The 10,831-nt window shown below is 35.4% G+C and overlaps 1 long non-coding RNA gene across 1 annotated transcript; it reads right to left on the bottom strand.

Annotated features, from left to right (window-relative positions):
• Positions 1–808: 808 nt before the first annotated feature.
• LOC146729097 (uncharacterized) lies at positions 809–10,052 on the bottom strand. The gene is made up of 4 exons (XR_014928254.1): positions 9,950–10,052; positions 1,385–1,486; positions 1,207–1,244; positions 809–916 (listed from the first exon to the last, which is right to left on the bottom strand). It is a non-coding gene; the product is annotated as an uncharacterized LOC146729097 (long non-coding RNA).
• Between the last annotated feature and the right edge of the window lie 779 nt (positions 10,053–10,831).

The following is a 10,831-nucleotide window of genomic DNA, read 5'->3' as shown; positions in this document are numbered from 1 at the left end:
TTTCTCACGTCAATGGAATCAAAAACGCACATTATTTCGGTAGTCTACGACCACTTCGCCAAAATTATGTCATGTACATTGGAGAGACAAGAACCAATCCATTACATTTTTGTAAGGATGTTTTTCTGGATGCCATGGAATAAGCTACTATGGAAATGAATTGTTATTTACAACTTCAAAAGTTGCTGATGGATTGTAGTTACATTATTATTAGTGGTTGCCTTTGAAAACAAGTACCAATCGATTGCAGATTGGTTGACTTGTTACCATGGTAACTAGAATGTTTTTATCATGGCTTGATAACTCAAAACGTTTTTTTTTTTTTTTTCATTTTTCAACTGAGGTTTCATACAGACGTAATGCCAATCAGATAAGGAGCGATATGGACACAGTTACTGCGGAGTTTGCCGGAGATTGTCTAGTTTTTGTCTGACTTTTCAAATAAAGTATTAATGACAGATCATACATAAAACAAGCAACAAGCGAGATTTGAACTCAGGATTATGACTATTGCACCTTGCCACTATAAGCATTTGAACTATACACACTAAAAAGAGAATTGTATATAAACCATTACTAGCCACATGACCTGATTGGTATGCATAAATTACAGCCAGATATTTGTTTTTGATATGCACTTACAAGAACTTTGAAATTGTATGCATAGGTAAAGAGATTTTGACACGATCAACATGCGATTTCATTAATCATGTGCATAACTAACTTTTAGTGATCTATTTCCGAGACTAATTACTTTTAAATGGAAGACAACGACAAACATGCCCTCTAAGAAGCTTACTACAACTAATTGTTTCAGTGTTCTTTATTCGTATCATCGATGTTTCAGATTATCCCTCGGAAACCACCACCTTGACAACATCCACGCTGGTCCTCGTCATCATTTGGTATAGACAGTCTGATTAGAAACAGTACAAACACATTTCATTAAGTTAGTGCTGCATTGTTAATTGCTATAAGAGAGAGATTGAGTGGGTTGGTGGGTGGGTACGACATATCGTATCATGCCAATGTTGAATTTTAGTGTATTGTTTTAATTTAAATAGCAGTGCGACATTATAACACCCGGCCTTTCTATTTTTTAATCTGTGTGCAATATTTTTACGATTTAAATTATCTTTATATATGAAAATCCGTATTTATAGCTTGGTAATATTCGCATTTCAAAATATGTTAAAACTATCCTACCTGTTCCGTTTCCGTAACTCATGTGCTGGACGTGGCACCTAAAACAAATAAACAATGTTTTTGCAGTACACGAAGACACGCATTTATTACTAACTATATCATTCACATAAGGCATTCATGCTTCCCTGACCGTTTATAATTGCGAGGAATTAGTATTTAACAAATTGACTAAACTTACATTTTTTGCCAAGACACTATTTTCGAAGTTCATTCCCAATACAAGTACGACAACAAATACAATCAGTATTTTCTTCATAATGTCCACAATATTTCGCAGTGACTGTCAGAGAGACAATATTTAATTGGTTTACGTATTATGATAATTTTCAGTTACAGTTACGTGTTACTGTTATGTAATAGAATAATAAATCAATCAAAACGTGGTTTCGAAATTCAGAGTAAACTTTAAAACAATTAAAATTATAGATAAAGATGTATTTATATTTGTTTGTATCTTTGTGATAATTGAAGGGATCATTGTGAAGTATATAATAATATTCACACAATCAATAATATTCACACAATCACCAGATCAAAGAATTTGATCACACAACTGTATGAATTGGCTTTATGTGTGAGCTATGTTGGGGTTCTTCAGCTTGAATCCTAACTGGCGAAGGATGTCTGCGATCGCAGGAACAGGGTGTTGTGTCCCCTTTGCAGTTGTGTCACGGTCTTTTCACTGTTGCTGCCTTGGACAACATTGACCACAACCTCTTAAGTACTACAGCCAAAAATTCTTTCCATGGTACTGATATTAGCTTATTTTAGTCTGCAACTAAAACCAATCTGGGACCTAGCCAAAGGCTCTCTCCCTCTCTTCGAATGGCACACAGAAAAAACATGCTTTGCCTGACAACTACACAACTGTTCAAGCAGTTGCCTTAAAAAAATCCAAGGTATGTGTTCTTGAAGCTCCACGCAACATTGAGAAGGTAGAGGGCCGTCTACAAGAAGCATGGATGAAGAAGGAACAATGACTATAGCACGCTTTACATCAAGTAGCAAAGCGAAAACTAGACAAAGGCGACACTGTGACTTGGGCAGCATTTCATGTCTCTTTACAGTCCCATACTACTCGTAGAAGAAAGGCAACACTCAGCTCTTGCCTCTGTTTTGTGAGAAGGCAGCTACAGTAGCCATGATCAAACATGGAATGAATGTGCTTCGTGAAGCTACAGAATATCTCAATCCTAGACAGATACCCATTGTCACAATGGATGCCCCATTTTCTGCCCTTGGCAAGTTTGTTTAGTGGCACTGGCCTGAAACCCACGGTGAAGACATTTACACTGTCCTGTTTGGAGGTCTCCATATTGAGATGGCCACGTGGAAAACATTCGGTGACTACAAAACATAAACAAAACAATGTGTTCGCTAAGGGTGCTGGTGGTGCAGTTGGGATAAACACAAAACCCATCTGCTTTCAGGAAGTGGATGATAGCTGACTCAGAACAAACAAGACTTTGAAAGTGAATACATATATTGAACTTACAAGGAGCTGTTACATCGTGAGGAAAGGTTTGCAGCACAGGAAGTGGAAGATAGCTGATCCAGAACAAACGAGACTTCTTTAGTTTGTAAATACATATATTCAACTGAAGAGAAGCTGTTACATCACTGGGAAGGGTTTGCAGCACAAAAAACGTTCAAAGAGAAAAACAGAAGCTTTGGTCCACACTATTAGTGACATGACTAATCCATTCTTAGACAATGCACCGGAACTGCTTGTCATGGACTCCTGCAACGTTATGGATACAAAAGTATTTGAGAAAGTTCGCTGTATTGAAGCATTAGGCAAGGAGCAACACAATAATTACCACAAGAGGGTCGTCGTAGACCGAACACAATCGATTCATGACCCAATTAAGAAAAACTCTCTCCCCTCTTAAAGTGCCCATGACGCAAGAAGTCACTGAAGCAAATAGAGAAAATGCTAAAGGACGACATTGCTCTTTTCTCAAGACTTTACATCGTAATACAGCATAGAGAAGGCAACATGAGTATATTCATTATCTTTCGAGAGCAAAATGAGGTTTTCCAACAAGGCTGACCTCAATCAGAAAGATAACAAGAATAATGTGGCCACATTTGACAAATACGCTGATAATGTATTTATACCCCACATCTTGCGACAATTAGAGAATGCTGAAAGAGTGTATGTGGTTTCGGATACCTATTTAGATATAAAAGAGTCAACTCGAGAAAAGCGTGGTACAGGGATTCGTCGGAAAATGGAAGGCCGGAATAAGATACCAGGGAACTGGAAAGACTTTTTTCGTGACTCTAAAAACATGGAAGAACTCTTTACTTTTCTCTCTAACAACGTTTCAATGACATAATGTCCAAGAGGAAAGGAGATCTTCATTATATCTGGCAGGTCAGTATTGGGCACAGGTAGGAGTCACCAAATGCCAGAGTGTGATCATGAAGTAGCATGGCTACTTATTCATCTCTTGGATGCATTACAAAATGGATCCACTACATGCCAAGTACGTACTGTGGTTACTGATGTACTGGTGACTCTCATTGGCAAATTGTTAATCTACATAGCTTAAATTCAGGTGCAGACATTTGGGTGGCTTTCGGTAGTGGGAATTTTTTTAGATACTTCCATGTTAACGCCATCTGCACAGCTCTTGGTAAAGACAGATCTTTAGCACTTTCTGTATTCCACAGTTTCACTGGCTGTGACACTACATCAGTCTTCTTCCGAAAAGGAAAGACATTAGCATGGGACGCCTGGAATTCCTTCCCCAATGTGACTCAAGCTTCTGCATTACGTGGTCAAACCTGCCCATGGTTCAAGCGTTCGATCAATAATAGTATTAACTGTCCCATGTGGGACATGGAAAACATAAAATGACGAGGATAGACATTATATGGTCTTTATTTATAATAGAAGGCCATCGGCCCATAATATCTACATACATTATTTATATTTGAAAATAAAATTACAATTTTTAAACAATTTACAATACTTGTAGCTCTTTTCGCAATTTCATTGCGTGAAAAGTAAAGGCTCCCAGTCTTTGAAGAAGATCTGTATTTTTTGTACCCATTAATTTGTAATATTTACTGACTGTTGGGGGATTAAAAAAGTTAGCAGGAATATACTTTATTCTTAAATTAACAAAAAAGGAACAAATAAGTAAAAAATTGTATTCATTTTCAATGTTGTTACTGTTACAAAGCAAGCAAATGCGTTCACTCCTATCTACATTATTTTTTCTATCTGTCTCAATACGAAGATAGTGGCATGAACAGCGGAGTCGAGCTAATATTTGAACATGAGAATGCACTTTCACACAAAATAAATACTTTTCAGGTTCCAATGAAAATTTAAATTCCCTATAAAATGTCAGTTTCTCTAAAGTACATACCTGGCTGAACCAATCAGTATATAAAACTTGTTTCATTTTTTCTTAAAAATGCGCAAAAACACATTTACGTTATTGACAGTTTGTGATTCCCAAACATCATCTAAATTACATAAAAATAATATATTTTTAACATGACTAACCCAGGTTAACCTGGATCTAAGATTGGATTTTTCAATATTATATAACATAAGGTAGCATTTCTTTGGGTAACGGGTTTCTGGCATTTTTAATATTTTTGTCCAATACCTAATGCATTTTAATGCCGTGTGAAAATAAATAGGAAATCTGCCACACTCACCCAATACTCCAACATTTGGAGCATTGCAGGAGATACCCAAAAAATAACGACAGGCTAGAGATTGTACACGTTCCAAACATAAATGATTTTCAAAGCCCCATACCTCGGAATATTGGTAACACCATAGTGTCAAACATTTTAAAAAATACATCAAAGGATAACATACCAGTAATTTTTGTAACCCTGGTAATATTGAAAAATGCCTTCTTTGCCTGTTGTGATAATATTTTTGTTGCTTCAGACCAAGAAAGTCGGTTTGAAAAAATAACACCTAAATATTTATAATATGGCACCACTTCGATTTGTTCCCCATCGTAAGTCCATTCCTCATTGTTTGCAAGTTTACCCCCAGCTTTGAATACAATCACTTTAGTTTTAGATAAATTTACAATTAGTTTCCACTTATTACAATAAGAACTCAATGTGTTAAAGTGTCGCTGTAAGCCAATGACAGTGTCAGAGAATAAAGCGACATCATCTGCAAAAAGCAAGCACATAATTTCAACCAAACCCGGTGAAAGTTGTATGCCCCTCTGAACCCCAGAATGTATCTCGTGTGCCAATTCATTTATGAAAAAGGAAAACAAAAAGGGACTAAGCATACAACCCTGACGTACACCGGTTGGGCAGTTAAAATACTCAGTACAACTAGTAATAGATGTGCGCACGCACGACTTGACATCTTTGTACATAGCATAAAGCATTTTGAACATTTTACTTGTAACACCACCCCTCAGCAGAATATACCACAATCGTTGGCGTTCAACCGTGTCGAAGGCCTTGGAAAAATCGACAAATGCACAGTAAAATTTTCCACGTTTTTTAGACAGATATTTTTGAATAACGCACTGTAAAATGAAGATACTATCAACAGTTGAATAACCAACACGAAAACCAGCCTGTGATTCATCAATTTTTCCGAAGGCCTCCGACCAGAACCTGAGACGTCGGTTTAAAATAGACATAAATATTTTGCTAAATATACTTAGTAGAGATATTCCCCTGTAATTATCGGGTCTGTTTAGTAAACCGTTTTTGTGAAGTGGTACAATGATAGCCCTTGACCACTGCTGAGGAAAAATACTTAAATCAAATAATCTGTTAAATAGCACAATTAAGTACGGCAAAAGATAATCTATATTCGATTTAAAAAATTCCCCTAGTAATCCATCCGGTCCGGGTGATTTGCCATATTTTAACTTGCGAACCGCTACTACAATTTCTTCACCCAATATCGGACTATTTAAAAACTCGCAGTTTGCTTCCGACCCTACTCCAAAAGAAATATCAACACTGTTAATTAAATTTAAAAACTCGTCAGAAGGAGGGAAATCATCCTGTCCTGGTGAATCACAGGGAGTAAATAATTTACTAAAATAATCAAACCACTCATCAGGTTGGATAGAGTAAATACTAACAGGTATGGACGATAAACGTCGCAAAATGCTCCAGAACAACGAGTGTAAAGCTTTGAAGTATGGGAAGTATAAATTGTTGAGAAATTTCCGAGTTGATAATAGCATTGATTCGCTAAATTTGTATAAAGCCGCGAAAAGAAATTTCAAACTTGTGTGTAGAGAGAAAAAACTTTTTTGAATCTTTCAATCTCAATTCCAATTCAATCCTTTTTTCACAGAAAAAGACGCGTTTTTTCTCTCTACACACAAGTTTGAAATTTCTTTTCGCGGCTTTATACAAATTTAGCGAATCAATGCTATTATCAACTCGTAAATTTCTCAACAATTTATACTTCCCATACTTCAAAGCTTTACACTCGTTGTCAAACCAAGATGGCTGACTAGGATACTGTGATACGTTTTCGGGTGCCCGTCGACCCATTCCACATAAATCAGCTGTCCACGTAAAGATATTACTCAGATTATCAACAAAATTAAAAATGTCATAATTAGGGTCGGAAATAAAGCTGTCAAGACCTTTGTCAACTAAACTAGATTTGAGTTTGTGAGAAAAAACGTGTTCTTTACTCAGTGACCAAACGTAACGTTTTAAAACTAATTCATTTGTTTCATTCTGAGTGGTAGTCACATTTGGTACACTGGCATTTAATGAAAAAAACAAGGGAAGGTGATCGGATTCCGTACGAATACCAACTGCAAAAGTGGACAATATTGTAAACAAAATAGAGGACATAATAGTATAATCAACCACGCTGGCACCCGAATTGGCGATGCAAGTGAATTCCCCGTGTTTGGCATCCTCGCCTAAGCGGCCATTTATAATATGCAAGTTAAACGTACAACACAGGGAAAGTAGCGACCTCCCGAAACTATTTACTGTTTTGTCTTTTGAAACCCGTGTTAACGCAAAATCATCTTTGTCATAAAGGAAATCGGAATCAAGCATATATTTCGTATCATCATCTATTATATAATCAGGTAATTCGCCTGTTCGAGAATTCAGGTCACCAGTAATTATAATGTAAACATCGTTCAATTTAGTTAGAATGTCCACAAGTTCATTTTCTAAAAGTTCTATGCCATTTGACGAAGAAAGACTATTATAGATGACTTAATACTGTGGGGCAATATAAATGCTACAAAAGAGAACATCTTTATCTAACCCAAAAATATTTCTATCAAACAAAAGAAATATACAATCACGTAAAGCAGAATTTAAGCGTTTGACATACCTGGATAGATGGTTACGCACTATAGTGGAGACACCCCAGCGTATCTACCACGTGTAGTGTTACGTTTACGGGATGTACTGTAAACTGTAAATCCTGGGAAATGTTGGTCATACTGATCATCATTTTCTGCCCATGTTTCAATAAAAGATACTACATCAAAATTTTTAAAATTTAAAGAACTAATTTTGTTATTCAAACCTTGAACATTCCAAGTTTGAAAACTTACTATGTTTGGGCCAAGGCCACACCCCTAGTTTGTTATGTTTGTCCTGGCGTTTCCTTTTGTGCGTTTCTGTAGCCGTGTTTCTGGACCTTGTAACTCTGTTGTTTTCTTTGTACTATTCATTTCTATCTTCTTATCTATTACAACCAATTTTCCACTCTTGTAATAAGCAATTTTACCTTGCTTCTTATAATCCGTAACGGTTTTACGTTGTCGCTTTGTAAGGTCGTTGCCAATGCCGATACCAACCTCCTTAAGTTCCGATCTGGCCGCCAACGCAATCATTTTATCGTCCCAGTGGTGAAACTTTACGATACCAGGACGCGCACTATTTGTTCTACTACCTGGTGCTCGATGTGCTCTAACTATATCACGAGGTACCCACTGCTTTTTGTTCACATGCATATTCAAAAAACGCAATACTTGCTCCTTGCATTGGTCAAACGATTCATCCGGTATCTCCTCAATTCCGTACAGCCGAACATTTTCTCTCTTAGAGATTGGTATATATTCAGCCAGACAAGATGAAATGATGATAAGACTTCTTCAAATTAATTGTACATGGATACTCTACTTACCGAGACAACCTAACTTTAAATTATTTGTTGATGTATTGAGCAAATGTTGTCACTCTGTGAATTCTTCTCCAAATAATACTGTTATAATTTGGGTACGCTGAACGCATGCGTATTAACTCAAAACGTGGCTGCACAGAAATTCATTATATATTCATGTAGTTGGGCGTTGTTCTTTTATTTGTGGATAATCATGTAGTTGGTTGTAAGTACAGTATGTGTTGTGTTAAATCATTGCCATGAATGGCGTCATGAGAAGTTTGGCGAATATTACAAAACACGAAGCCACGAAAATCAAATTACTTTATATTAGTTGATAACCTTTTCATCAAATTCCCAACCAGTTTAACGGAATTATGCTTGCGAATCATATGCAAAGTTATGGTAATTAGGCATGACGTCAGTGAACCTGTATTTGCTTTGACAGCTTGCCAATTCAAATAAGCCGCAGAGATATTATACTTCTCTGGCATATTTTTACTAAATTAGTATTTGGCTTTGTTATTGGAAATAAACTATATGTCGTATTATATAATTAATTTTAGTCTTTATAGTTTCTCAGTGCCGTTCAGTATATTATTATTATTATTTATATTATATTAGAATTTCTTGTGCTGAATGTAATATTATATATTTCGAAGGGTTTTTATTGTATAGTTGCTAACCAGATATACGTTCTTGAATTTTTCGAAGTCAATTAAATATAAAAACATTATCTGCGTTGCGGTCGTTGCAAAAATATACAATTGTTAAGACCAGGACAATATATTCAACCCGTGACCTTAGATTTAGCTATTAATACTCTACGCAAACTAATTTCAGTGAACATGCTGGTCTAAAAGTTCTATATTACATGATATATATATAAAATACGTTGTAGGGAGTTGAATTGGTGGATTTTTTTTTTTACAATGGCAGTGCAGAATAATAAGATCAGGACACTATATACAACCCGTGACCATAGATTTAGCTATTAATACACTACGCAAACGTATTTCAGTGAACATGCTGGTCTAAGAGTTCTATATTACATGGTATGGTTCAGTACAAATGCGAAATTACAAGATCAACAGTCACAATTTGGTTTCTTATTACTGATTTAAAAATATTCAGTAATCAGAATTGCTAAATTGTAGATACCATAACAAAGATATATACTAAGCTGTAGAAAACATAAATATATTTATTTATATAGATTTATTTATAATACGTTATCAGACACATTGGTTTCTGTTTGTTTGTATTATAAATTGATGACACGGCATGTCTATTTATAGTTGAGCTAAGCGCTAAACTGAAAAGTGATTTGTGTGTATAATAGTCGCCAATGCTAGAACAAACTTACAAACAAGAATAACGAAAGGGTTAAGACAATTTTTCACTTTGTCATAGAATCTTAGTTGTTTCTTACTTCGACATATTTGAATCGATTACGTGGTCAAACCAGCACATGGTTCAAGCAACCTTTCAATAACAGTATTAACTGTCCCATATGGTACACGCAAAACATAAAATGACCAGGATAGACGATAGAGGTGGGTATATATTCAGCCAGACAAGATGGAATAATGATATGACTTCTTCAGATTAATTGTACATGGATACTCTACTTACCGAGACAACCTAACTCTAAATCTTTTGTTGATGTGATAAAGAGATGTTGTCACTCTGTGAATTCTTCTTCAAATAACACTGTTATATGTTGGGTATGCTGAACGCATGCGTATTAAATCAAAACGTGGCTGAACAGAAATTCATTACATATTCATGTATTAGGGCCTTTTTTTATTTGTGGATGTTCATGTAGTTGGTTGTAAGTGCAGAAAACGATGTGTTAAATTATTACCATGAATGGCGTCATGAGAGGTTTCCTGGATAATACAAACCATGAAGCCACGAAAATCAAATTATTTTATATCAGCTCATAACCTTTTCATCAAATTCCCAACCAGTTTAACGAATCATATGCAAAGTTATGGTATTTAGGTATGACGTAAGTGAACCTGTATTTGCTTTGACAGCTTGCCAATTTATAGAAGCCGCAGAAATATTATACTTTTTTGGCATATTTTTACGAAATTAGTATTTGGCATTGGAATGAACAATATGTCGTATTATGTAATTAATTTTAGCCTTTATAGTTTCTCAGTGCTGTTCAGTATATATTATTATTATTATTTATACAATATTAGATTTTTTTGTGCCAAATGTGATAATATATTTTGAAAGTTGCTTTGTTGTATAGTTGCTAACCAGATATATGTTCTCGAATTTTTCGAAGTCAATTAAATATAAAAACATCATCTGCACTGTAGTCGTTGCAAAAATAGATAATTGTTAAGATCAGGACACTATATACAACCCGTTACCTTAGATTTAGCTATTAATACTGTGCGCAACCTAATTTCAGTAAACATGCTGGTCTAAAAAGTCCCTATTACATGATATATAGAAAATACGTAAGTCCCTATTACATTATATATATATATATAATAC

Source organism: Saccoglossus kowalevskii, chromosome 22, assembly GCF_978046115.1.
Source record: "Saccoglossus kowalevskii chromosome 22, keSacKowa6.1, whole genome shotgun sequence".
Lineage (NCBI taxonomy): Eukaryota > Metazoa > Hemichordata > Enteropneusta > Harrimaniidae > Saccoglossus > Saccoglossus kowalevskii.
Note: the sequence above shows the minus strand (reverse complement) of the source record. Positions and strands in the feature narration are given on the sequence as shown.